Source organism: Uranotaenia lowii, chromosome 1, assembly GCF_029784155.1.
Source record: "Uranotaenia lowii strain MFRU-FL chromosome 1, ASM2978415v1, whole genome shotgun sequence".
NCBI lineage: Eukaryota > Metazoa > Arthropoda > Insecta > Diptera > Culicidae > Uranotaenia > Uranotaenia lowii.
The window spans coordinates 111,360,831-111,387,277 of record NC_073691.1 but is presented as its reverse complement, the minus strand read 5'-3'; the positions used below and the strand labels follow the sequence as shown (position 1 = coordinate 111,387,277).

Sequence of the window (26,447 nt, the reverse complement as noted above, 5' to 3'; positions counted from 1 at the left end):
TTCTTCACCGAAACGACAACTGTTTGAAGGCATGTTTGAAACGCACCGGATGTTGATAATCGAATACATTGAAGCGACGCCTCGACTTGCTAACAAGACGAGGCGTTGCTTCAATCACTGACAAATCATGGGCCCGTTCAATAGCCAATTCAAGGTTCTTAGATACACTACACGGAAAAATTGAGTTATGCATAAAATGTATTGCAATTACACTTTCATTTTATCTAATCCGTTGTTGTTCAAAATTTGTATAACCCCGATTCAAATCTGAGTAGTTTTAGGTAGTCAATATGCAGATGTGAACTAAAATTCAATTATTCATCTCTGTATAAAATGTTGTTGTTGTTGGAATCCATTCAAAGGGATGTCAAAGCGAAAAAAAGAAAAAATATTTAAACTTTTGGATGGTTACGGAGGAACAATCCAACCATTTTTTCCTCAAAGAAACTGTAAATTGATAACAAGTTAAACAAAATTTATTTTTGTTAGCTGGATATGTAGCTTCTCTTCATCTAAGCTTCGGAAACTGGTGAGTAGATGTATAATTTCTTCGAACACTTTCATTTTCTTTATTATTTTCATGTAGTGCTCAGATGTTATTGATTTGGAAGAAGAAAAATCTCTACCCCGGAGCTGTTCCATATGCATAAGAAAACAAGAAAGGGAGTGCAAGATAAGGTTATCCCGTTTTACTTGAGCTGCAGCTAGACGGCTGCTCCCGATGATTCAGTGAGATAAATAAAAATATTGAATGCAATAATTGAATTACTCAAAGCTATCCGTTATGTTTTTAGTGCATCCACTGGAAGAACCTGGGTGTTCAAGGACATTGAAAAATATGCGACGGTCCGAGGTCGCAGTGAAAAAGTGGACGGCCGAAACCGTACAGAAAAAGTCCTGAAATAGGTGGTTCGAGTCGAACTCTACAATCTAGAGGAATACATCCAGGAGGAATCAGTCAGAAACATCCCGGTTCGAGTAAACATGACAAGGAGCTGCTAAAAAAGAGAGTCCTGTGAGGACAGCAGAAAACAGCATTGGAATCTGCTGACAGCGGAAGCTTGTAGGACAGGAAAAGAGGCTTTCAATAGAAATTTTTCAAAAGGTAATTATTATGCTTTTTTTTACTACAATAGATTCTCCTCATTGGTTTTTTTTTTAAACTTTAGCACGAATGTTTGAAAGTGCGAACCAGTGCTGAGGAAGCGCAGACACTGCAGAACATGCTGGGGAACTACCTGGACCATGAGATAGTGGGTCTGAATGGAAAAATTCTCGGAGCCTATCCAGTTGAACCTTCGGTAGATGTGCATCAAAAAGTCCTACCAAAAGCTTGAGGGAACAGCCGTTTAATTCTAAAAGGTATCTCAAGAAACTTAAGTGGATAATTTTGATTTTCAATAAGACATAACTTAAGATTCCAGTGTAACAAAATTTTAGAATTTTTGTTAAAATTTCAATTCAAATAGCACTGTTTTTTTTAAATAATTAGTTCGTTACAATTCTAACTAATTTGTGTGCTTTGACAAAAATTTAATTAAATTCTCTTTACAGATTCTTCGTTCCCCTCTGGGATGGGCAGCATAGACGTAATCAGTACCGGATGTTGGATGTTCCATGTTGGTTGAGCCATGATAGTTATTCAGTAAAATTAAAAAAAAAAATATTCCGACCTCTAGCCGGTGTCAGTGATGACCATGCAGTCATGAATATTCAATAAAGATTTGAATGCGACGCAAATAAATTTATTTTTGTGTTTTTTTGGCGAAATTTCATTTATTTTGACTTTTCTGAAGAGATCTTGAAAATGCATGGGCATCCCCATGTCAAAATATACAGAATTGACTAACTGGCTGAAAGCTTTCAAATGTGTAAAAGCTTTTTGCTCACGCTATGTGTAAAGCGCCCAAACATAAAACTAAGTGGAGACACTTTTCTCGAATCTGTATGGATTTTTATACAGAACAGAGTAACTTTGTTTACCGTGTAGGTTCTCCGACTTTCACAGTAAGTAGGCGAGAAGTGAGCGGGGCTCTCAATGAGTTTGTTTATTTTTTGCACAGCTTTTCTGGGGTTTGTTGGTAAACAAACTTCATGAGTTCCGTATAGTTGCACGGAAAAATTGACTTATTCATAAAATGTGTTGCGATTACACCATCACTATAACTAATCGGTTGTTGCTCAAAATTTGTATTTCCCCAATTCAATTTTGAGTAGTTTTGGGTTGCCAATATACAAAAGCGAACTAAATGTCGATTATTCATGCTCTGTATAAAAAGTTTGCTGTTGTTGGAATGCTTTAGGCGGGGATGTCAAAGCAAAACATTTTTTAAGACACTCATAGTGTGTCACGATGATTTCAATTTTTCATCTTTTTTACGTCGAAATCATCATAAATAGCTTACAAAAGGTATGTATTATCATAATTTAACCATTTTACTTTTTTTTTGACCTTACTATGTTATTTCAGGAATATTGTCCACACAGTTGTTTCCCATAATCGACCTTTACCGCACCCGGAAGAGGCCATCGAGTGTGTTCAAAGCTTGGAAAATGGACAGTTGCGCGATGGCTGGGGAAAGTTGATAGAGTGCATCGGGAGGTCCGAGGTTTTTTTTAATTATTGCGGACCACAGCCGTACGTTCATTTTTTCTTTCGAAAATTGTAAGTAACTAAATTTTCTATAGGGAAATTATGATGGTTAACCTAAATTTGTTTATTTAAGTACCTCAAAATGAGCGCAGAAAGTCTCCGAATAGGAAGAAGGGAACCAAACGAGATGTGCTTATCATCTAATCGGAGCAGCCACTACTAAAGCACTTGGGAATGGATCCCGCAGAAAATCCCTTACAGCGACGGAAACCATCATCTGGGAGACAGTTTTCTGGAAGGCCAAAACAAAAAAATATCAACTGGCATGATGAAACAGGTTAGTTTTATTTGATATATTTTTACATGAATTAATTCATTCTAATCCTGCTCTCTGCATGATGTTTCCTATTTGGTTGAAAATCTAAATTTTTGGTTTACAGTTCAGCACCCTATATGGTTTAAGTTTTGAGACTAGTGTTTAATTTCATTTCGAGTTTAACTATCTTAGATTTTTTTTAACATCATTCAGCAATTTTAAATTTGATTACATAACTGATTATTTTGTTTTGAAAAATATTGCAATTTCAATCCCTTTTCCATGTATACTACATATTCTAGGTGGCTGCATCGAACGGAAGCAAATCCGTACCGGAAGCTGGAGACTGTGAGGTCCATAACAGAACCGAGCCGGCTTCGAAAAAAGCCCTGAAAGATAATAATCTTCGGTAACGATCGCCCCCAAGGAACTGCAACTGACAACCAAAGAGAAGGAAGCCTTTTAATATCGCCCGTCACTTGCAGACACCGTAAAGTTATTGATTTATTGTGATTAAATCGTTCCAATTATTACATTGATCGATATGAATAAAAAGTTAAATGTTGAAAACATTTTTTTTTTTGAAGAAATTCCTTCCAACTCTACTTTTGCAGTGAAATTTCCAAAATGCATGGGCATCCCCATGTCAAAATATACAGAATTGACTAACTGGCTGAAAGCTTTCGAATGTATAAAAGCTTTTTGCTCACGCTCTGCGTAAAGCGCCCAAACTTAAAACTAAGTGGAGACACTTTTCTCGAATCTGTATGGATTTTTATACAGAACAGAGTAACTTTGTTTACCGTGTGCATAGCCTACATAGCCAAAATGGCTGAATCGGGAATTCGTTATTCGGGAACACCTCCTGAATATATACCCACCTTGAGCCAATTGAAATTGGTTTCAATCAAGGTGGGTATATATTCAGGAGGTGTTCCCGAATAACGAATTCCCGATTCAGCCATTTTAGCTATGTAGGCTCTCGCTAACTTTCAGCTACTCAGTTCAGAGTGACGGCTACTCAGTTGTCGCCAAAACCGCACCTACTCAGTTCTGACTAAACGGCTTTTACTCAGAACTGACTAACAGCCCTTTTCGCGACAACTGAGCCATGCCCAAGCAACCAGAATTCCCTTAAAAAGGTTCCATAGAAGCTTAATCAGCTCTCGTTTGTGTCTGAAGAGAATGCTAATCAGCCCAAAATTTAAGTTCTTAAAGCTACTTTCAAGTTCGTTTTGGTGGCTGTAGAGAACGCTTCTAAGAGAATGTCAAGTAACTTCTACGCGCCGAAAAAAAAATCCAGTTGACAGATTGCTCTGACAACCAGATGACAGATTGCTAGATTGCTGGTCTATCATGGTCTATCTCATTGATTTCAATTTTAATTAACTTTTTTTTTATTACAAAAGCTACTTACCCTTACGAGAATTGAACCGCTGCTCTCTTGATTGCCATGAAACTTACCAGCCTCTCGACCATTCCAGCAATAGTTCATTGCCACTGTAATAATTAGTATTTAAACTTAATGTCATTTGAGATCGCGTATTGGCGATGATGGAATCGGTTGGTCGATAGATTGTACTTTATTTAATTTAAGGACTTTCGGTACACTTAGTAAATAATAACAAAAATATTCATCATGACAAATTTATTTGAACCCTAAACATCACACAAAAGGCTAACTAAATATATGGACTGAAACTACTACCTACCACAGCAGCCTTGTCCTCCAGCAGAAAGTGGATGTTGTCCGTAACGACGGCACCGGATTCAGGCCGTTCCCAGCTGGATGTTGTCATATGCAAATAATGAGATGCCGTCCTGGAGAAAGGTTTTTCCGGAGCTGCCAGAATGCTGATTTTTATCCAAATCGCCAAAGGAAAGCAGATGCTCTCTTCGCAATCATGCGGATGGAAAAGATCTGAAAATAAAATCACAACGATAGTGAAAATCCGAAAAACCCTTGTTAAACTTGTTATTTCAACCTTCGACGAATTTTTCTTTTCGCGTTGAACTCCATTGTAAATATCGTATTGATATAAACAAAACAAATACCATGACAAGAAATTGACAGACATTTTTGACATGTCGCTTAAAATTCCCATACAGGTTCTTCAAAAAACCTAGAAGTATCTTAACGGTGCGTTAGAAAGTGTCAAGCGAACGTTATGGACCTTCTTGAAAGAAGTTCCATTAAAAGCGCTTAGAAGTTCCGTTATCGATAGTTTAACCTTTCAAAGGGCGATGGAAGGTCCTGAGTAACTTTTACGCGACAAGAGCCACCTGAAGCTCCCGTAAAACATTTTTTCAGCCAAATATGAACTTCGGAGTTCCATCTTTAAGTAAAAATGCGACTTTTGGTTGCTTGGGTGGTTACTCAGAATGCGCGAATAATTCTGAAGCGGTTTTTGGCCGCTTTTTCCATGCTAGAATAGTTAAAACCTATATTATTTTTTAGACAAATGATGGATTTGTTGATTTGCTGAATAACAAAAGTCCAAATGTTGTGCATACATATTTTATTTTAAAAAAAAATATTTTTTTTTCGCCCGTCGGGTTTCGTCTCCCGGGACCCATTATGCCGTAATATTATGCCGTTATGCCAATTGTATTTGGACCACCTTCGTCACCAAACCCTGTAATAAAAATAATAACGGATTAATAGCTAGAAATAACCTTTAGAATGAATATTCACAATGTACATTTTTTAGTTTTCGCTGCACGAAAACAACCAAGTCCGACCGCCTCGCACAAACTGATCATCATTTACTCAGTTGTCGCCTTCCAGCACTCGAGTTCTCTGAGTGCCGAATTTTCTGACGTCTGAGTAAATTTTCCGCTGATATTTGAGTTAATTAAGATCAGCCGTCGGCTGCTTCATACATGTGGCGACGTCTGAGTAAAAGGTAGCCGGGCTCTGAGTATTTCAAATTTAGCGAGCTATGCAACTATACGGAACTCATGAAGTTTGTTTACCAACAAACCCCAGAAAAGCTGAGCAAAAAATAAACAAACTCATTGAGAGCCCCGCTCACTTCTCGCCTACTTACTGTGAAAGTCGGAGAACCTAGTGTATCTAAGAACCTTGGTTTCAATCGTTTTCGATTGGTAAATGGTTGTTCTCTGCAATAACTCTGTATGGTCTACTACAGTGAGCGAAATAAGAATAGCACCACTATGTTTTTTACTTGTTAAAATTTGAATGATTGAAAATTACGTAAATTTTCTTCCACAGATTGTTCTGAATTGCTTAACGGATATTATCATTGAAGTTGAAATCCGAAGTTTTCGCGCTGGTGATCGGCAACCTTGCCAACTAGCGACGTTGTGAAATATCATTACTGGCAACGCTTTTGTAAAGTAATAACCAGCGTGCCTATACAGCTACGGGTGGTTGCATATTGAGCAACAGTAGACAAGAAGTACCAAAAGTTTCTCATTGGTGGGGGGTGGAGACGGAGCGCTTTTTGACAGCGAATTGTTCGCCTACCATGCCTATGATTACGATTGCCTGTCTCAAGATGGACGATTCCGTGTATTCACGCAGAGTAAACTTGAATTTTGGAACGAATTAAATCTGACTTTGATTCAAAACATTCTTTTTTTTGAATCCAGCTCCTGTTTTCTTTGAATCAATGAATTATAGTTTTGATTGAAAAGAATAATTTTTGAAAGAAAGAATAAATTTTTTGAATTGAATAACTTTGGACTTTGATTTCAAACAAATTCTTTGATTCAAAAGAAATTTGTTCAATTGCATATTTCTTTAGAAACAAAGTAAATTTTCTTTCAACCGAAGAAAAATGTTTTAAACTAAAAAGAATAATTTTTTGAAACAAAAACTTCAAACTTAGAAGATATTTTGCATTGACTTGCAAGAAGAACAGAAAACCGAAAAATCGAATAAAGTTCGGACGCTCGTTTTAAAAATCAAACCAGTGAATCGGAGTAAGCTATAAATAAGGAGGATTCAGGATGCAAAATGGTAAGTGTAAGTTAATAAATACTGAATATTTTAGTGAATTCAAGATTTTCTAAAACGCTTGTATAGTTACAGGACCACGGCTGACGGATAGATGTCCAAGTCTCTCGAACATGGAAAAAGCTGCGCAAAGTAACACCTCCCCAAATCCCGCGGTCGTATTTTTTCGGCCCAATCTTCAACGGCAATCACCAGTCGGACCAGCCAGCAGCTGGAGTGGCTTTCGGAAGAATGCGAAACTTTGTCAACGATATCAAGGACCCTACTCGGTTATAGTGAACCAGTGTTTTATGTGTTTGTGAATAAAAAAGAATTTAAGAACTAAAATTGTATCTTTTTATTATTCAAACTCCTAATAGGAACTTCGAAACAACAGGGTAAAAATCTTCCAATTGGATTAAATGGAAAATGGTTCAATGAATAAATGCTTTTAAATCTATATCTAAATTACCTTTGAGTAAAGATAATAACTTTAAATCAAATGAAACTGGTTTTTGTATCAAAGCATTAATATTTTGAATCTAAGATTTTTCAAAAGAAAAAATCTTTGAAACAGAGGAAAATGCATTTGAACCAAAGGATTTTTTATTTATACCAAAACCAAAGGAAAAAATCTTTTGTTTTTGCGGCACTTTCCTTTGAAATAAAAAATCTTTGGTATAAGAACACACCCGAAGTTGTACACGTCCTGATAATAACTTGTCGCCAGTGAGTGTCGCCAGTAAATGTCGCCAGCGCTCATTGACGATAACTCCGGTTTGGGGATTCAGCGACAATATATTTTGTTGGATTGAAGGAGCGTTCACTTTAGAGCTTGAACATTGAGCCAGAAAACAGTGCTGGGAATTTTTTTGTCCAAGATTTCTGCGATGTTGCCACATATTTCATTTTAAGAGGGATCAGATGTCGCTTCTCTTAATATTTTGTTGGATTGAAGGAGCGTTCACTTTAGAGCTTGAACATTGAGCCAGAAAACAGTGCTGGGAATTTTTTTGTCCAAGATTTCTGCGATGTTGCCACATATTTCATTTTAAGAGGGATCAGATGTCGCTTCTCTTAATATTTTGTTGGATTGAAGGAGCGTTCACTTTAGAGCTTGAACATTGAGCCAGAAAACAGTGCTGGGAATTTTTTTGTCCAATATTTCTGCGATGTTGCCACATATTTCATTTTAAGAGGGATCAGATGTCGCTTCTCTTATATGAAGGATCACTATAGTTTAGGTCGAAACTAATCCAATTGACGTTCAATGAAGCCAATCGAAATCGAACGAAACCAATCGAAATGGATCAAGCCCGAGAGCAGGATTCGTTTCTATCGGTTTCCATCGCACTAACATAAATGCAGTTGTTTACTGTCAAAAAACAGCTGATTCGGTTTGTTTTTGATTAACTGCAGTGCAAATGAAAGGGTACACCCAAAATAATCTGCACGTTGCTGCTACGTGAAAAACTACATAGTTTTTATCCAATTGATTTTCACGTAATTTGTACGAGAAAAAAAAAGCAAACGCTTCCCTAATAGGATTTTTTTTCAATGAACGTCAAGTGCAACTTACGTGAATTTTTATATCGAGATCGCATTGGCCGCGTTCGCCAATTTGCATCGCATCGCTCTCACTATGTCATCGGCCTTAGGAAATGCCACCCAACTTAAAAATAAAACACGCTATTTCCTATACGATAAAATCGGGCTAAACAGGACCGTTTTTCCTACAGGGCATTTTTTGTCAAATTTTTCAGGTTCGCCACCTGCCGTCGGTATTGCGAACCTGCAAAATCTGACAACAAAAAATTAGACAGAAAATCTAGCGTAACATTTCAAAAGGGCGAAACTGTCAAATGTAAACAAATCGAGTTAACGGTCATTCCGGATTCACGTGGTTGCACTTTACCTATCAAACGCGGTTTCATCTTAAAATTACTTAAAACTTTCAAAAAATTGATAAAATTCAATTGGGCGAAACTTCCTCACGCAGAAAAATTTATTTTGGAAACAATAAGATTTCGAACGGAAATAATAAAATTTTTGGTTGGGAAAAGGCACAAATATATTCCTGGTAACACTGACTAGAAGTTTGTAGCATTTGAGTTTGTTTAACGTATTTGTTGTTAAATTATTATCTGCGTGTACCTGTCATCTTCATCATTTGAGCAAACTTTACAATTGATGGCTAAAATATTCGTTGCGTGTACCTGTCATCATCGTCCAGCAGCTGAAAATAATAACAAGACGAAATTAACAATTAGTCATCATCCTGGTCGCCATCGCATTTTTCCGTCGATTTTGCGCGAGTGTGCTGCTATTTCCCGTGAGTTCGGCTGTTCCCCGGAAGATATAAACGGTGCAGTTTTCCAGAGCGAGGCCAAACCTTGTGGCACAGGAAGCCGTTCCCTTGGAAGGTTAGTTGTTGTTGCTGTTGATCAACGGACACGATCCAACTTTGCCATTCTAATCCCAATAGCACTGCAAAGATTCTTCGGGAGTTAAAGTTGGATGAACCAGCAGAAGAACCAGCGATCGAAGGAATCCACAGGGCCAAAAGGATCGTGCGAAAGGGTCGGATTGTGGTAAATACTAGTTAATTAGCCTGTAAACAACATACCACATACGAGCCACTTTTCCAGAGAGCCGACATAATTAGATGACTGTTATTGGGTGAAGCCACACCTTTCGGACGAGCAAATAGAAACTGGTAAGATTGGAGTTCCAGCATAGTAGTGCACAGGCTAAAACTTTGTTTACCATAGGCATACGAGCGTGAGCATACCAGCCTGAAGAGCAAAGCCTCAACCACTCCCAGGCCCCAAATAGGGTGAGTACGACAGATGATTAAAAGAAGGCAAAGTTGGTGATGAATGTTTATTTAAGGGTCTTTTTCCGGAGCTGAAAATTGTGTCGTCCGAGGACTAGTGCCGTCTTCTCCCGGAAGCTGAAGCTGCTGCCGGTGGTGCTCAACTCCTGGTCATCTGATGACATTGAGGTCGCTGCAAGTAAGAAAAGGTGAAGAAGAATAAGAAACATGTAAGTACTAGCGCTAGTCAGAAGAAAAAAAGAAGAAGCTGTAGCAAAGTGAGAAGAAGTAATAAGAAGCAGCCAAGCAAGAAGAAGAAGCAGCAGTAAAGAAAGAAGAAGAACGAGAGCGGAAGGAAGAAGAAGAAGAAGAGTAGAAGCAGAATGGAAGAAGCAGAATGGAAGAAGAAGAAGAGAATGACGATGAGCAGGAGAAGAAGAAGGAGAAAGAGAAGGCGATAACATGTGGTCTGAGAAAATAAGCAGAATTAAGCAATGATGAAAATAGATGATAAGCAACAAATTTGTTTTGGTTTTGTTTTGTGGCGTAATTTTATGAATGTTAGTGATTTGTGTTTCCTCCCCCATTGCTAGCCGGGAGAGAAGCAAAAAGAACTTCAACATTGGCGCCCAACTAAAAAACCCATGAAATTATGCTACCGCAAAATTATTTTAAGATTTTTCTATTGTTGATTTTAGTCTAGTCTTAAGATTTATGTTTTGTTTTGGTGATTTATGCTAAGTTTCGTTATTTGTGGATTTGATATTATTTGTTTTCGCTCATCAATACCCACAAAAAGTTAACTGTTTTAGATTTAGCATTTATTTTTAATTTTAAAAGGAAAATTAACTCATTTTTGATGAAAAATTTTCCTAGAAGGCTCTCTTAAAAATCAAAATGATTCGACTCGAAGAAATTGGTTAATATCATCGAGTAACAGTTCCAGCTATGACACAGAACATAATCTACCTGTGTACTACAACGCTCAACGCGCCCAAAACACCGTTTGCCGATCGGGAAAAATCGTGCCACCTACGAGTGCAGTTAGCAAGTTCATTTCTTGCCATCGCCTCGTATCACTCTAGCTATGACCATTACCACAGGTAGTCAACAAAGGTAGTACGTTATCATCAACACACGCATCGCGGAAACCTAAAACGACACCGAACCGGATTAGAGCTGATATGCGTCTTCGCCGAAGGGATGAGGCCTCCCCGTCGCGGAAGCACGTAACATTCGCTGCTCAACATCTCCACGAGTCACTGCAGCATGAGAACTCTGACAACGTAGGAGAAAACCGGAAGCAGAATAGTGGTGAGACAGAATTTACTCGACATGCTCCTCAGTAAAAGGAGGTCAACGTTTGGACAACGCAAACCACACTACCGATCAAGTCCATTTCGGCGATTTCTAGCCAATTTTCGTCTGAGCGTCAATATGTGCACTGTTGTACACTCAACGACCACGAATTGCGACAACAATGCCACCATAGGCCTACTTGAAGGCTTGCCGTTAGTAAGATCGAGAGAAACTTACCGTGCTAAAGCGCGCTTGCACGCCGTTACTGGATCGTGACAAACCAGACACCTACCGTTACAGCCCACAGGCTCTCCCGTTTGCCAGAGCGAGAGAAACTGGTCGTATTATGCCGCGCGCTGATACGCCGTTGCCAGAACGAGACAAACTGTGCAAAACAGCTATGAACAACCAGTGAAACTACCATCCTGTTGACAATTCCCACAAATCGAGCAATATCCGTTAGCCGATCGTGACAAATCGAGCGCAGCTGGTGAGCATACCGTACTAGTGTCATCGTATCCAATCATGTCATTTTAGTCTCAAATTAATGTCGTTTCGTCAATATGTTACAGTGTAATCTGAGGATCGCCATGAAATCACCGATCAAAAGTAACGCGAATTGGGAGCGCGGTAAAACTCCTCTTCTGGGCTCATGGCGAGGTTGGTTGGTAATGCTTCCTTACTCAGCACACTGTAACTATTTTAACCATCACCAAAACAGTCTGATTTTAATTCGTTCAATGTTAGCAATAAGTTGAACGTTTTTTCTGTTAATTTATTTTAATTTGTTAGATCTAAGCCTTTTGTTTTTAACGGTTTGTGATCTGATGTTAATGTACCATTGTCACGTGAATTAGACTTAGAGATAAAACGCACATAGGGACCTGTTTTTTGCCAAACCTGGTTGGCGTATAGCTAGGTTTTGTTGTGAAATGTTAGGGTAATATAACATTTGAGATCTGGCGGGCTATAGGCCTGCGTTATTTGTGATTTGTGGTGCACGTTGTTGTCCGTGCGGAGGTCTGCTCCATCTTGGTTGCCTTGTGCGTCTCTAGTCAGCTTCCTGTGATATAAGAAGTTTTTATAAATTTTTAATGAGCTCCTAGCCGTCGCTCATGAAAAATTTTTCCGTGACAATGGGGTTGTGTAGCATTTGAGTTTGTTTAACGTATTTGTTGTTAAATTATTATCTGCGTGTACCTGTCATCTTCATCATTTGAGCAAACTTTACAATTGATGGCTAAAATATTCGTTGCGTGTACCTGTCATCATCGTCCAGCAGCTGAAAATAATAACAAGACGAAATTAACAATTAGTCATCATCCTGGTCGCCATCGCATTTTTCCGTCGATTTTGCGCGAGTGTGCTGCTATTTCCCGTGAGTTCGGCTGTTCCCCGGAAGATATAAACGGTGCAGTTTTCCAGAGCGAGGCCAAACCTTGTGGCACAGGAAGCCGTTCCCTTGGAAGGTTAGTTGTTGTTGCTGTTGATCAACGGACACGATCCAACTTTGCCATTCTAATCCCAATAGCACTGCAAAGATTCTTCGGGAGTTAAAGTTGGATGAACCAGCAGAAGAACCAGCGATCGAAGGAATCCACAGGGCCAAAAGGATCGTGCGAAAGGGTCGGATTGTGGTAAATACTAGTTAATTAGCCTGTAAACAACATACCACATACGAGCCACTTTTCCAGAGAGCCGACATAATTAGATGACTGTTATTGGGTGAAGCCACACCTTTCGGACGAGCAAATAGAAACTGGTAAGATTGGAGTTCCAGCATAGTAGTGCACAGGCTAAAACTTTGTTTACCATAGGCATACGAGCGTGAGCATACCAGCCTGAAGAGCAAAGCCTCAACCACTCCCAGGCCCCAAATAGGGTGAGTACGACAGATGATTAAAAGAAGGCAAAGTTGGTGATGAATGTTTATTTAAGGGTCTTTTTCCGGAGCTGAAAATTGTGTCGTCCGAGGACTAGTGCCGTCTTCTCCCGGAAGCTGAAGCTGCTGCCGGTGGTGCTCAACTCCTGGTCATCTGATGACATTGAGGTCGCTGCAAGTAAGAAAAGGTGAAGAAGAATAAGAAACATGTAAGTACTAGCGCTAGTCAGAAGAAAAAAAGAAGAAGCTGTAGCAAAGTGAGAAGAAGTAATAAGAAGCAGCCAAGCAAGAAGAAGAAGCAGCAGTAAAGAAAGAAGAAGAACGAGAGCGGAAGGAAGAAGAAGAAGAAGAGTAGAAGCAGAATGGAAGAAGAAGAAGAGAATGACGATGAGCAGGAGAAGAAGAAGGAGAAAGAGAAGGCGATAACATGTGGTCTGAGCACAGATGAACAGATGTACAAGCTCGAACAAAAAATCTTCAGAAACTTGTGTAAAATTTCCAGTGCTCTATTTTAAAGAAGCCGTTAAAAAATGACGAAAAACAATGCCATCTATTGATAGATTTCTATTTTTTGAACGGCGCAATAGATGGCACTGTATCTAGATAGCTCTTTTAAATGTAACAATTTCTCGGAAGGACGCAATGGTGTTTGAATTCAAAAATGAAAATTTAAATACAATAAGAACAATTATTCTTTAAAATTAGATCAACCACGAATAATTTTAAGCTGAGGAAAATAGCATCATCATATTTTTTTAACTTCAGAGACTGCCGAAATAACAAAGAGATGTATAAGCTTGAATTATAATATTCCAGAAACCAGTGCAAAATTTCAAATGCTATCATTTAAACAAGCTGAATAAACTTTTGAAGTTCCTCATTCTTGAAAGAACACAATCGTATATAATCTCAAAAATAAATAAATTAACATCGTAGTAGAATGGACGGCTTCAATATATTCACAAAAAGGTAAATTTGCCTGTTTCATTTTGCTTCATTATTTTTACTAAAAATAGACTAATCAAGAACTTCGGACAAGCCAGACGAACCAGTTATTTTATCCAGTTGAGCTTAAAATTAACAACTCAACGAAGAAATACCGATTCTAGGCTTCTCTGAGCGGGCATTTTCACGCATCATATCTGTTTATATTAAGAGCTTCATGCTAGTTTGAAGCAATTAGAAAAAAAGCTTTGCTAAAAATTTTGATAATGCAAATCATAAATGTGTAACGAATCTTCAACACCAATTTGCTCGCAACTCGTCAAATAGTAATACGACCTTTTCATAATTGACTAAAAGTTTGATATTTTGTTTTGTTTACATTTAATTTTCTTCTTGACAGTTCTCTCTAGTGTCCTTGGAGACATCTGGTGGCTCAACCAAAACACATAAAATTGATTGAAAACGGTCGTTGGAACTTTACACACGTTTCAAGGCTTAGCTTGTACATCAGTTCATCAGTGGTCTGAGAAAATAAGCAGAATTAAGCAATGATGAAAATAGATGATAAGCAACAAATTTGTTTTGGTTTTGTTTTGTGGCGTAATTTTATGAATGTTAGTGATTTGTGTTTCCTCCCCCATTGCTAGCCGGGAGAGAAGCAAAAAGAACTTCAACAAGTTATTTAAAGGTGTTATCATGTTTCAGCTTGTGGGTTGAACGGGACAGATTTTCTGGTTTGCAGCAGGGAAGATTTAGAAGTCGCACTATCCGCAGTAACCGCCCGCATACGAAAAAACCATAACTTTAATAGTCAACACGTTAACTCAACTGATCCAGAAACAGCCCAACAAACATTTTTGCTGATTAAAAACGCCAATTCTCTGATCGTATGCTGTTTTGAGGTGCTGATTGCTGTTTCAGCTTTCTTGCTGAAGAAAGAAATATTTCAGCGCTGTTTCAGCGTATAAGGAAGTTTTATTTCAGCCAATAGAAAGTAGGGGAAAATTGGCTGAAGAATAACTCGTTCAGCTTTTGTCCAACCATTTTTGACACCTTCAAATTTGACAGCCGTCAGCTGTACAAGGGTAGCTTCGAAAGCGTTTTTCAGCAATATCAAACTTTTTGTTATTCATGACGAATCAAAATAATTATCTTGTGAATCGTCTAATGATTCGAAATTTCTCATTTTGCATGATAAAATGGCCTTGCCGGAAAATTTACATTTTAATTCTAGTAGCAATTTCAATTTATTCATATGAAATTGACCTTGGTTGAGAAATATTTTGGTCGCTTAAGAGCGACACTTTTCTGTTCCTTCGCAGAATGCATGGTTGGTTCTGCCTTCTGCGGCATGAGACCAACAAGTCGTAGGTTCAAAGTTCGAGACAAGTTCAAATGAAGAAAAAATAACACGGGAGGGGAAAATCAGCTGGCAAACATTGGACATACAATCGGTCAACATTCTTTTTTTTTTTTTTTTGTTGCTCCGTCAATTGACGTTTCATGCGGTTTCATGTCATCTTCGCTGATTAATTTCTCCAGATCTCGATGTTTAAGGGCTGAACAGCAGCTTCTCTCTGAATTTGGGTTGCCTTCTTTCAGCAAGATAGCTGATTTAAAATTAGAACTAAACAATGTTTCAGCGGTTGTTCAGCAAAAAATGTTTGTTGGGAGTGACTGCTAATGTTATCGTAGAAATTTGGTTAAACCTTGTTTGCCACATTTCCAAAGAGCGATCAAAACGAAACATATACGTTAATTTAAAAGGTGATGTTCATGTGAAAAGTATAAACAAACTCAAACTGTGACCTAAAGCGTTCCCCGCATAAATAAGGATTGTATCCAAACGATTTCTTAAATAGTCAACGACTATTGAATGAAGCGTAAAAAAACTTTAAGCTAACGATTATTCAAACTGTGAAATACTTTAGTTGAACCGTGAAATCTGAATTCACAGTATTTTTAATATGTCGTTAGGTTATGTAATTGTTGATGACGTGAGCCTGAGTTCGGAAGAACTCAAAACCAACTTATATAATTGTTAAAAACGGTTAAAACACTTATATGGAGGAACTGTTTCACAAACATGTAGAACCTCGTGGTACGCAGTTGTAGCCAAACACGTCCGTCCTGCTTCGTGGTTGCCGTCAAAGAGAGCGATTATCATTCGGCTTGGTTGGTAGCAAGGTTCTTAGATACACTAGGTTCTCCGACTTTCACAGTAAGTAGGCGAGAAGTGAGCGGGGCTCTCAATGAGTTTGTTTATTTTTTGCTCAGCTTTTCTGGGGTTTGTTGGTAAACAAACTTCATGAGTTCCGCATAGTTGCATAGCCTACATAGCCAAAATGGCTGAATCGGGAATTCGTTATTCGGGAACACCTCCTGAATATATACCCACCTTGGTTGGTAGTTGGTCGTCCCCGCAAATCGATGGGCGATGGGCGCGCTCGCGGTCCCGGTATACGATTTCTCGTGTGCTAAACAGAGAGAGAAATAGCCTTCACTCCAATTTCACTCCGATTAGCTGTCATTCTTATGGAAATCTGTGTAAGAGTAAAGAGCAGGCTTTATTCTTTTTAGCAGGCCCAATCCCAATTACACATACAGAGAAACACTTTGACAACCGAGGGGTTTCCTAATGGATCATTACAAGTGTTGTACACTGAGATGAATCGCAACAACTTTTACAACTGCAAGACTCTACAAAACAGTACACACAAAACTTTCGGGGCTCTACTTAGCAAAATTTCACTGTTACTTTTCGTTAGAGCAAACGCACCAATAAGTGAGTATATGCGGCCCGGTTTTGCTCATTTCAGCGGACCGGTTTTGGGATACACACTCTTTCGTGCACCGGGCGGTATAAGGAGCCAGACACCTTTTTTTTATTACAATTGTGTGCTTACATCTAGTTCACTTTAAAAGAAACAAGAAGATAGATAGGGAAATATGAAAATAAAAAAGAATTATAGACGAAGATCAATAGCTTTTAGGAAAAGGTTTATTTCGAACATGTAGTCCAAGTCCACGACAGCCAGCAAATCTCTCACTGGAACATAGGGTGGTTTTCCTCGCCCGCATAAATGAGGATTGTTACCAAACGATTTTCTGAATAGTCAAACGACGATTTGACGAAGCGTAAAAAAACTTTTAGCAAACGATAGTCGAAATCGTAAAATACATAACTTGAATCGTGAATTCCGAATTGACTTTATTTTAAATATGTTGTTAGGTTATGTAACTGTTAAAAACTGTTAAAATCGTTGTATGGAAAAACTATTCTACTTACAGTTAGGTTAAGATCCAAAATCTGCTTATTGAAAACGTATCCCATTCATCGAACTATAACTGTTATAGTTTTTCTTAATGTTCTGCTATAACGAAATGTTTACAGAAATGGTTTTTAACGATCTGTCATAGCGTTCTTCCAACTATATTCAGACTTTCCTCTAAACCGTACGTCTAATAAAGCACGCATACATGCATAAATTTTTTGTTTTCCTTTTGCTAAATGAAAACACGGAATCTAAGGTTTTGAAAACAACACTTTTTATTGATTTTTTCGTTGTGTTTTCACAATTTCAAACATCACATACAATATTAATACCATATCCTCGTGAAAAGGCAATTGGCAATGTAGGGCCATTTAATACACTCCCGGTGCGAGAAATGCGATGATGGTTGAGATCCGATTGGTTCCATTGCAAAGTTCCTTTTCTTTTGGAATATTCTGCACGCGAGGCCAACGGGGCTGATCGAAGGAGCTTTAAACACCACCAGCCAGGCTGGACCGGCCGGACGCACTTGATTGATTCGTTGCTGGAATGCAAAATTTCCCCCCAGCGGGGCGAGTTTCCAGCCGCCATTTCCTCGAGGTGTAGTCGATGGGTTTCTGAAAATGAAATAGGTACGCGAGATACGGTGAAAACAACTGAAAATAATGGAAATTTATACAACTCACCTAATGTTTTGCAATTTATGTTTCGCGGTTTATAGATTTTACACCATACTTTTGGGGATGAATTTATCAAATCGAGCAAAACCGGACGGCTAAAATGCATCGCGATCCGGATTCCCGAGCGTAAACTTTTCGTCTGTGGACAGTGGTGCCAGGCAAGTCGATTCTTTCAGAACAAAGTTTTTTAATGTGTTCGCTAATTTCATCGACATGTTATATCTCTATGATCATATAAGAACCATAAAAAAATTATTACTCCAGATATTGAGATCATGTTCTTACATATGATTCATGCTAACATATTTAATTAGATCTATCTCTTTTGAATATAAAATAATATACATATTGTGGCAGCCTTAACGACCAGCCCCTCGAAGGTTAACTTGATAGCGATAATGACCCAAGTAACCAATAAGCCCTGATAAATGGCTCTTAGTTGGCATTATAGTTGGATATAGAAAAGGCCTGACAGAGCTAAAGAGCTCTCAATTCCACTCAAGGGCTGATTAAAAGCCAGGTTTGGCCTGCAATTCGACCGATTTACGACCTATGAGGAAATGTCAAAATATTTTGCCAGTGGGTACAACCCACTGGAATGAAAAAAAAAACAAAAATTAAAAGTTGTTTACGTTTTCTGTCTTTTTCCCACCTTGAGCTTTTTCCATTTTCTATCTTTCCCTCCTCTCCCTTCTCAGCTGTTTTTTTTTAGAACGAAATACTGCTGTTGGAATGGGGAATCGAACTCCTGATATCGCTTTTGTCAACGTCTTTGCTTCATGAACCATCCCAGCCATGTATCAAACTTGAAAAATTTACCATACTTAAGCTGAAGCTTAAGCATGATGCTTCTAAATGCCAACGGAGAAAGAAAAAACCGGCAGTTGTTGTTTTGAAATTTTTATTATTTTACACAGAATATGAACATGGTTTACACAGAACATGCATTTTAAAGCTTAAAATAATCACAATTCGACAACTATGGTATAACAGGTCATAACGAAAATTTCACTTTGAAAACAAAAAATCACTCAGAAAACTATCTGCGCTTCTTCAAGGCAAATTGCGCGGTACTCTCAGAGACAGGGTCCAGGGTCCAGGGTCCAAACACTGCAGATTTCCTTCGAGCGGATCCAATTGTACCTTCCTTGTGCTTGCTTCAAGGTCCCCGCGAATTTTCCACAACTTCAAGGGCGATTCACCGGTCGTCCGCCGGAGGCAGCAGATAGAGGAGCTCGCAATCATCTCAAACCGTTTATTAGAAGGTATTTTTTTCCTTCGTTCTTCGAAAATAATTTTCAACCGGCACAAACTTATCACTGACTGAATAGACAGCTGGATAGAAGATCGTTGTTATTTTTTTTTGCATTCATCATTTTTTGTTTACATTTTTTCGGAAATGCCACCCACAAAGCCCGTTAAAGGCATTTTCACCGGCCTTCTTAGCTTATATCAGGCTTGTTTGACATTCGAGTGTGACATGGCCTATTGGCATTTGTAAACATTATTTACATCTGATTGGCACTGGAATGCTGTTATTCGTCTCTTCTGAGGCTTATAACAGTGCTTAATGGTTTGCTGGGGAGTGATTCCCAATCACCGTGTAAGTCGGGAGCAGTGACAGAGAGTGAAGAATAATAAAACTACGCAGGTGGATTGCCACGTATCGTTACTGGTGCACAAGTGGAAATATAAGTTGTAATTCGTTCTATGAATAAACGTTGTGAATATATATCCGAGATTTCCTGTGGGTACTACAAATTGGCGACGAGGTTTGGATCCTCACGGTGCAGTTAATTCACATTCGGGTAAGTGAAATGTTTAGGGAGGAAAATGTATCGTAATTGAGGTTATGCTTTGTTTACATGCTACAGGAGAAGTGAACGCAGTTAAACTGCGGTGGCTTACGAAGCCGAAACTACGAACACAGTTCACTGTGGTGGCCCCGGGGGCTTTACGTCGAGCACAGCACGGCTGTGAAGGCTTTCGAAGCCGGAAATCGTTGAACACAGGTAGCTTGTGGTGGTTTTCGAAACCGTACGGAAAAACGAACACGGTGAAAACTGTGGTGGCTCTGGAAGCCGTGAGACGAAAACGAAAACGGGTGTGGAGGTCATTTAAACCAAAACCAATTGAACGGTTCGTATGGGGTTGATGATGTGGTTGAGCAGAAGCATCATAAAACTTTTTTATTGCAGTCGATCAGAATGGATAGATTTAACGTGCCACCGTTCAATTTCAAGAGTCTACAAGGTAGCCGAGTTCGTGACGAATGGCTTAAGTACAAGAGGAATTTTCAATACATCGCTCTGGCAAACGAGGAAAAGAATCAAACAAAATTGAAGTACATTTTTCTGGCCAAGGCCGGTCCAGATGTGCAGGAGGTGTTTGGGACTTTGCCGGGAGCAGATGTAGAGGAGGACGCCGAGAAGAGCATAAAACCATTTGACGTGGCTATCAGCAAACTGGATGATTACTTCGCCCCACAACATCATGAAACTTTCGAGCGGTACATGTTTTGGACGCTTAACCCTAACGAAGGGGAATCGCTTGAAAAGTTTTTGTTGAGAGTAGGCTTGCAATTTCTCTTACGAGAATCACCCACGTGCTCGGTTTTCGATTCTCGGTAGAGATTCTCTGAAACGCACCGCAGAGATTTTTAGCCGAACCTCTGTAGAGAATCTGTAAATCAACACGACAGAGCTAACGCACACTACAGTGAAAAAATGTTTTCACCACGGAGAGCGACAGCGACGGCAGCTGGCTTGGCTTGTTGCGTTTACCAACACATACGAAGCTGAACCACTCGCCCGAAACATTCGTCGTTGTTGATGCTATTATTATGCACACCGTCGTGTTTGTTTTTGTCTTTGCTTTTTGGTGGCTTCAACTAGTCGGTTCTGTGTTTTCACCGGGGTGCTCTACAGTGACAAATCCTCACACGCCGGAGCTATTGAACTAAGGTGTGTGTGGCTTTCGAAACCGGGGTGCGAATAATGTGTGGAGAGGATCGAAAAATCTCACCCGGGTGATTTGCAACTATCGCACGGGGGTGTTTTTTTCTCCGTTCTCCGTTTTTCTCGGTAGAGAATGGCATCTCTGGTTGAGAGCAACCGAACAGGCTACAAAGTGCAACTTCGGAAGCACTAAGGAAGAAAGCACACAAATCAGCGTCATTGATAAGCTTATTCTTCTGGCTCCTTCCGAGCTGAAGGAGAAATTACTCCAGAAGGAAAACTTGACTCTTTCGGAACTCACAAAGATGGTAAATTCATATTCCTCGGTGAAATATCAAGCAACGCAAATGTCATCCACCGCCTCCACAGTGAACGAAAACGTTAATAAGCTGCAAGTTTCATCACAATCCGGATCAACTACTTTCTTGGAGTGCTCTCGTTGCGGGTGGAGAGGACATTTCGCAAATGATGCGGCCTGTCCTGCAAGAAAAAAAACGTGTGACAAATGCGGAAAAGAAGGTCATTTCGCAAAGCGCTGCAGATCGGTGACGAGTCACGGTAAACGGCATGCCGGAACACCAAACAACGAGCCAAAAAGGCGGCGTGTTAATGCCATCGATCATTCGGGCGGAAGTTACTCTCAAGCGGAGGGTTGCCAAAGCTTCATTTATACCATCGGCGATAGAGAGGAGATAATCCCGGTTCGATTGGGCGGAATCTTGGTCGAGATGATGATCGACTCGGGTTCAGCGAAAAATCTGATCGACGAACATACATGGCAGCGATTGCTTCGTCAAGGATTGGAGATGAACAATCCGCGTGATAAGTGTCATCTGACTTTCCGGCCGTATGGACAAAATGCCGATCCACTCAAAGTGATTATGGTATTTGAGGCTGCAGTATCGGTTAATGACTCCGGGAAAGAGCTGAAAACGGATGCGACGTTCTACGTCGTGGAAGCGGGATCACAGGCGATTTTGGGCAAAGAGAGTGCGAAAGCACTAGGAGTGTTGATTATCGGACTTCCCAGCACTCACTCCTCGGTTGTCAACTTAATTGAAGGGAATATTAGAACGTTCCCTAAGATAAAAGGAGTCAAGTTGGTTATTCCGATCAACAAGCATGTTTCGCCGATCGCACAACACGCGCGCCGCCCGCCGTTAGCACTGCTAACTAAAATCGAGGAAAAACTTGACGGTCTGCTGAAGTCAGATATTATAGAGATGGTTAATGAATACAGCCAATGGGTGTCACCTCTCGTGGCCATTGTTAAAGACAACGGCGATCTACGCCTATGCGTTGACATGCGACGCGCGAACGAAGCAATTCAACGAGAGAATCACCTCATGCCGACATTTGAAGACTTCTTGCCACGGCTGAAGAAGGCAAAGTTTTTCAGTCGGCTCGATGTTAAAGATGCTTTCCATCAAGTGGAGCTTGATGAGTCCTGCAGGTACTACTCTATTCTATTTTGTTTATTTTTAGAGGGTTTTAACCAATATGGTCATGGTCTCCTCCCTGCAGGTACATTACCACCTTTATCACCCACAAAGGAGTCTACCGATATAAGCGATTGATGTTTGGCATCTCATGTGCGCCAGAGATGTTCCAAAAAATCATGGAGCAGATTTTGGCGGACTGCGGAAACACTGTCAACTACATTGATGATGTTTTGGTGTTCGGGGAGGACGAACAAACCCACGACGAAGCACCAGACAAAGTACTGAAGGCTTTGAAATCGCGGGGGGTCTTGCTAAACCAAAGCAAATGCGTGTTTAAAGTCACAGAGATAATGTTCATTGGATATCACCTCTCCAGTTCAGGAGTTCGGCCGGATGAAGGGAAAACGGAAGTTCTTAAATCGTTCAGGACTCCGGTCAACGCTGAGGAACGTCGTAGCTTCCTGGGTATGGTCACCTATGTCGGTCGATTCCTACCTGATCTGGCAACCGTAACAGCTCCTCTTCGAGAATTGATACGTAAGGACGTTTCTTTCGAATGGCGGGACAAGCATTGTGAGGCTTTTGAAAAGATAAAGACGATGATATCGGAAATAAAACATCTTCACTATTTTGACAATAACCTACCAACTCGTGTGATCGCGGACGCCTCACCAGTGGCTTTGGGGGCTGTGCTTCTTCAGTTTTCGGACACGGGCGAAAGACTACACCTCATCAGCTACGCGAGCAAGAGCCTCAGCGCTACCGAAAAGCGTTATTGCCAGACGGAGAAGGAGGCCCTGGCACTCGTCTGGGCGGTGGAGAGATTTGCTGTGTACCTGATAGGCCGGAAATTCGAGTTAGAAACCGACCACAAGCCTTTGGAGGCGATATTCGCACCAACATCGAAACCTTGCGCGAGGATCGAGAGATGGGTGTTGCGGTTACAATCGTTCAGATTTGTCGTGAAATACCGCAAAGGCTCATCGAATATCGCAGATCCTTTTTCGAGATTGGCTACCACTAGCAGATCGGAAGACTTCGACAAGGACAATCAATTTATGATACTTGCGGTACTCGAATCAGTTGCTATGGACATTAGTGAAATTGAAGCAGCATCATCCGAAGATGCCGAACTGATAACCCTTCGCGAATGCATTATGTCTGGAAAGTGGGATAAGCCAGAAATGAAACCCTTTGAGTTATTCCGAGGTGAGCTGGGTATGGTGGGTAACATTCTGGTTAGGGGTAACAAGATGATTGTACCCTCTAAGTTGCGAAGCCGCATACTTAAGCTGGCACACGAAGGCCATCCGGGGGAATCTGTTATGAAGCGTCGATTGCGAGAACGAGTTTGGTGGCCTCTGATGGACAAAGACGCCGTAAGACTAGTGACCAACTGCGAAGGGTGCCGTCTAGTTGGTTTGCCGTCTCATCCTGAGCCAATGCAACGCCGCCCACTTCCATCAAGACCATGGATTGACGTCGCGCTCGACTTCCTGGGGCCACTGCCAACGGGCGAATATCTGCTGGTTATCATCGATTATTATAGTCGATATAAGGAGATCGAAATTATGAACAGGATCACTGCGAAGGATACCATCGACCGCCTTCATAAGATCTTTACACGCCTCGGATTTCCGGTAACTTTGACATTGGACAACGCACGGCAGTTTATCAGCGGAGAGTTTGACAGATACTGTTCGGCTAATGGTATCCACTTGAACAACACGACACCGTATTGGCCGCAAGAAAACGGTCTAGTGGAGCGGCAAAATAGATCGGTCTTGAAGCGTCTTCAAATAAGCCATGCTTTAAAACGAGATTGGAAGGCGGATCTCCATGACTATCTGATGATGTATTACACGACACCGCATAGCGTGACCGGGAAGACGCCATCGGAGATGTGTTTCGGTCGCACAATCAGATCGAAACTGCCATATCTATCTGAGGTTGAAGTAGCTCCCGCACACACGGAAGTAGCGGACAGAGATCAAATAGCAAAACAAAAGGGAAAGGAACAATCGGATGCTAGCCGCCGGGCAATAATATCGGATATTACTCCTGGAGACACGGTTCTACTCAAAAATCTGTTGCCACAGAATAAGCTGGCGACAACATTCGGCCCTACGGAATATGTGGTGCTGGACAAAACAGGGTCTCGAGTGACGGTTCAAAACACTGAAAATGACAAGGTTTTTCAACGGAATTCAGCTCATGTAAAGCGGGTTTCGAAGGACAGTGCAGATGACGGAGTTGGCATCGAGATAGGCGAGTCTGCTGAGTCAAGCGCAGGAGTTGAAGACAACCTAGGTTTTGGTGACGAGAGCTCCAGAGTTCGTCGGAATATTCGTCTCCCACAAAGGTATCAGGATTTTGTGATGCGCGATAAGACTCCACGTCTTCAAGAAAAAGGGAGATGTGGCAGCCTTAACGACCAGCCCCTCGAAGGTTAACTTGATAGCGATAATGAGTGATTCCCAATCACCGTGTAAGTCGGGAGCACTGACAGAGAGTGAAGAATAATAAAACTACGCAGGTGGATTGCCACGTATCGTTACTGGTGCACAAGTGGAAATATAAGTTGTAATTCGTTCTATGAATAAACGTTGTGAATATATATCCGAGATTTCCTGTGGGTACTACACATATATTTACAATTTATTATTATCAAATTCAAACTTGAGTTTTATGATATCAAATCATTTCATGATAAATTTATGAAATAAAAACAAACAAGCAAACATGATCTTTGCCTTTTTTCTGAAATATTTTCATACATTTCAAAAGTAGCTTGGTCCGTTCACGCATAACCTTGGGCGGGATTATGGAACTCGGAACAATCGGTAATATCGATTCTAATTCGATTCGAGTAAAACTCGAATCGAAAAAGATTCATAATTTCACCCCTTATTTTAATCAGAGGTAGGAGGTAGTTATCAAAATATACATATTTTACATAAAAAGAAATGAAAAAAAGAAATGTTTTTTAACTTAAGTCTGTAGGGTTTAAAAGACCGCTTGACATCTCTATATAATTTATTGATAAATGTAATACGTTAAACTCAATTCATAGGACGTTGAATCAGCTGAGCTAAAACTTGAAATTTGGATTCATTGGACCGTCTTGAACTTATAATGCTGCTTGGTATTTATATTCTTAATTTAATGAAAATGTTTTATATAGATATTCTCATAAATGTATGCTGATTTTGGGCAAAATCACCTGGCAGCTCTGATCTGCATTTCGGCAAATTTTTGACGTAAGTTATGGACGCTATGGGTAACGGTTCGAGATCAATTTTACATTATAGAGAAATTGAAGTAAATCGTTCATATTATTTATCCACCGTACAAGATACCATCACTTTTCCACATGAACGTTCATGTTTCGTTCTTATCGTTGTCGATCTAAGGTTTAATTTAATAGCTACGTTTACAAAGACAGTCACTTTTTCTGAAGATGTTGATGTATCGTAAATACTGTTTGAGATATAGTTTTTTAGTATGCGGGCGGGCCCGAAGGGAGTCTATGAAATTCGTTCTAGCGACAAGATGGACCTCGCACGACCAAACAATATTCTCGATGTCGTGGTAACCTTGGCCGCAACTACACAAATTGCTGCCAGCAATACCCGCATACTAAAAAACTATATCTCAAACAGTCTATACAATTCATCTACGGCTCCAGGAATAGTGATTGTCTCTGTAAACGTAGCTTTTACATTAAACTTTAGTTCGACATCGATAAGAACGAAATATGAACTTCATGTGGAAAGTTGATGGTATTTGGAACGGTTGATAAATGATATGAACGGTCGACTTCAAATTTTCTTTAATGTAAAAATGATCGCGAACCGTTACCCATAGCATCCATGACTTATGTCAAACTCTCGTCAAAAATGTCAAAAATTGACCGAAACGCGGATCAGAGGTGCCAGATGGTTTTGCAAAAAAGTCAGCACCCATTTATGAAAATATTCATATATTTAAAACATTTTCATTAAATCTCGCGTGAGCTTTCATTACGTCGAATGAAACAAAATTTGAAAAACTGAGATATTCACTAAAAAAGCTTCATTATAACATTATCTACCTATGTGATTGATAAAACAATCAATTTAAACCCTTTTAACATATAAAATTTAAGACTTTCAAAATGACGAATGAAACAATACCACAGAGAAACAATACCTTGATTGCCAATTTCAATGTTGCTTACGTCCCTTCTTCCAAACGGCGAATGTGCAGAGGAAGAAAAACCTAGCACATTCGCTATGGATTC

General features: G+C 39.9%; 4 long non-coding RNA genes across 4 annotated transcripts; all 4 read left to right on the top strand.

Moving 5' to 3' along the window:
- Positions 1-160: 160 nt before the first annotated feature.
- LOC129739395 (uncharacterized) lies at positions 161-1,645 on the top strand. Its single transcript, XR_008735849.1, has 3 exons — positions 161-1,105; positions 1,170-1,362; positions 1,555-1,645. It is a non-coding gene; the product is annotated as an uncharacterized LOC129739395 (long non-coding RNA).
- A 516-nt stretch (positions 1,646-2,161) lies between these two features.
- Positions 2,162-3,460, top strand: LOC129739841 (uncharacterized). Its single transcript, XR_008735988.1, has 4 exons — positions 2,162-2,410; positions 2,471-2,665; positions 2,727-2,930; positions 3,212-3,460. It is a non-coding gene; the product is annotated as an uncharacterized LOC129739841 (long non-coding RNA).
- Positions 3,461-9,077: 5,617 nt separating this feature from the next.
- On the top strand, positions 9,078-10,011 carry LOC129738712 (uncharacterized). Its single transcript, XR_008735609.1, has 5 exons — positions 9,078-9,293; positions 9,356-9,461; positions 9,519-9,586; positions 9,642-9,706; positions 9,763-10,011. It is a non-coding gene; the product is annotated as an uncharacterized LOC129738712 (long non-coding RNA).
- A 2,226-nt stretch (positions 10,012-12,237) lies between these two features.
- LOC129738713 (uncharacterized) lies at positions 12,238-13,132 on the top strand. Its single transcript, XR_008735610.1, has 5 exons — positions 12,238-12,453; positions 12,516-12,621; positions 12,679-12,746; positions 12,802-12,866; positions 12,923-13,132. It is a non-coding gene; the product is annotated as an uncharacterized LOC129738713 (long non-coding RNA).
- The last annotated feature ends 13,315 nt before the right edge of the window (positions 13,133-26,447 follow it).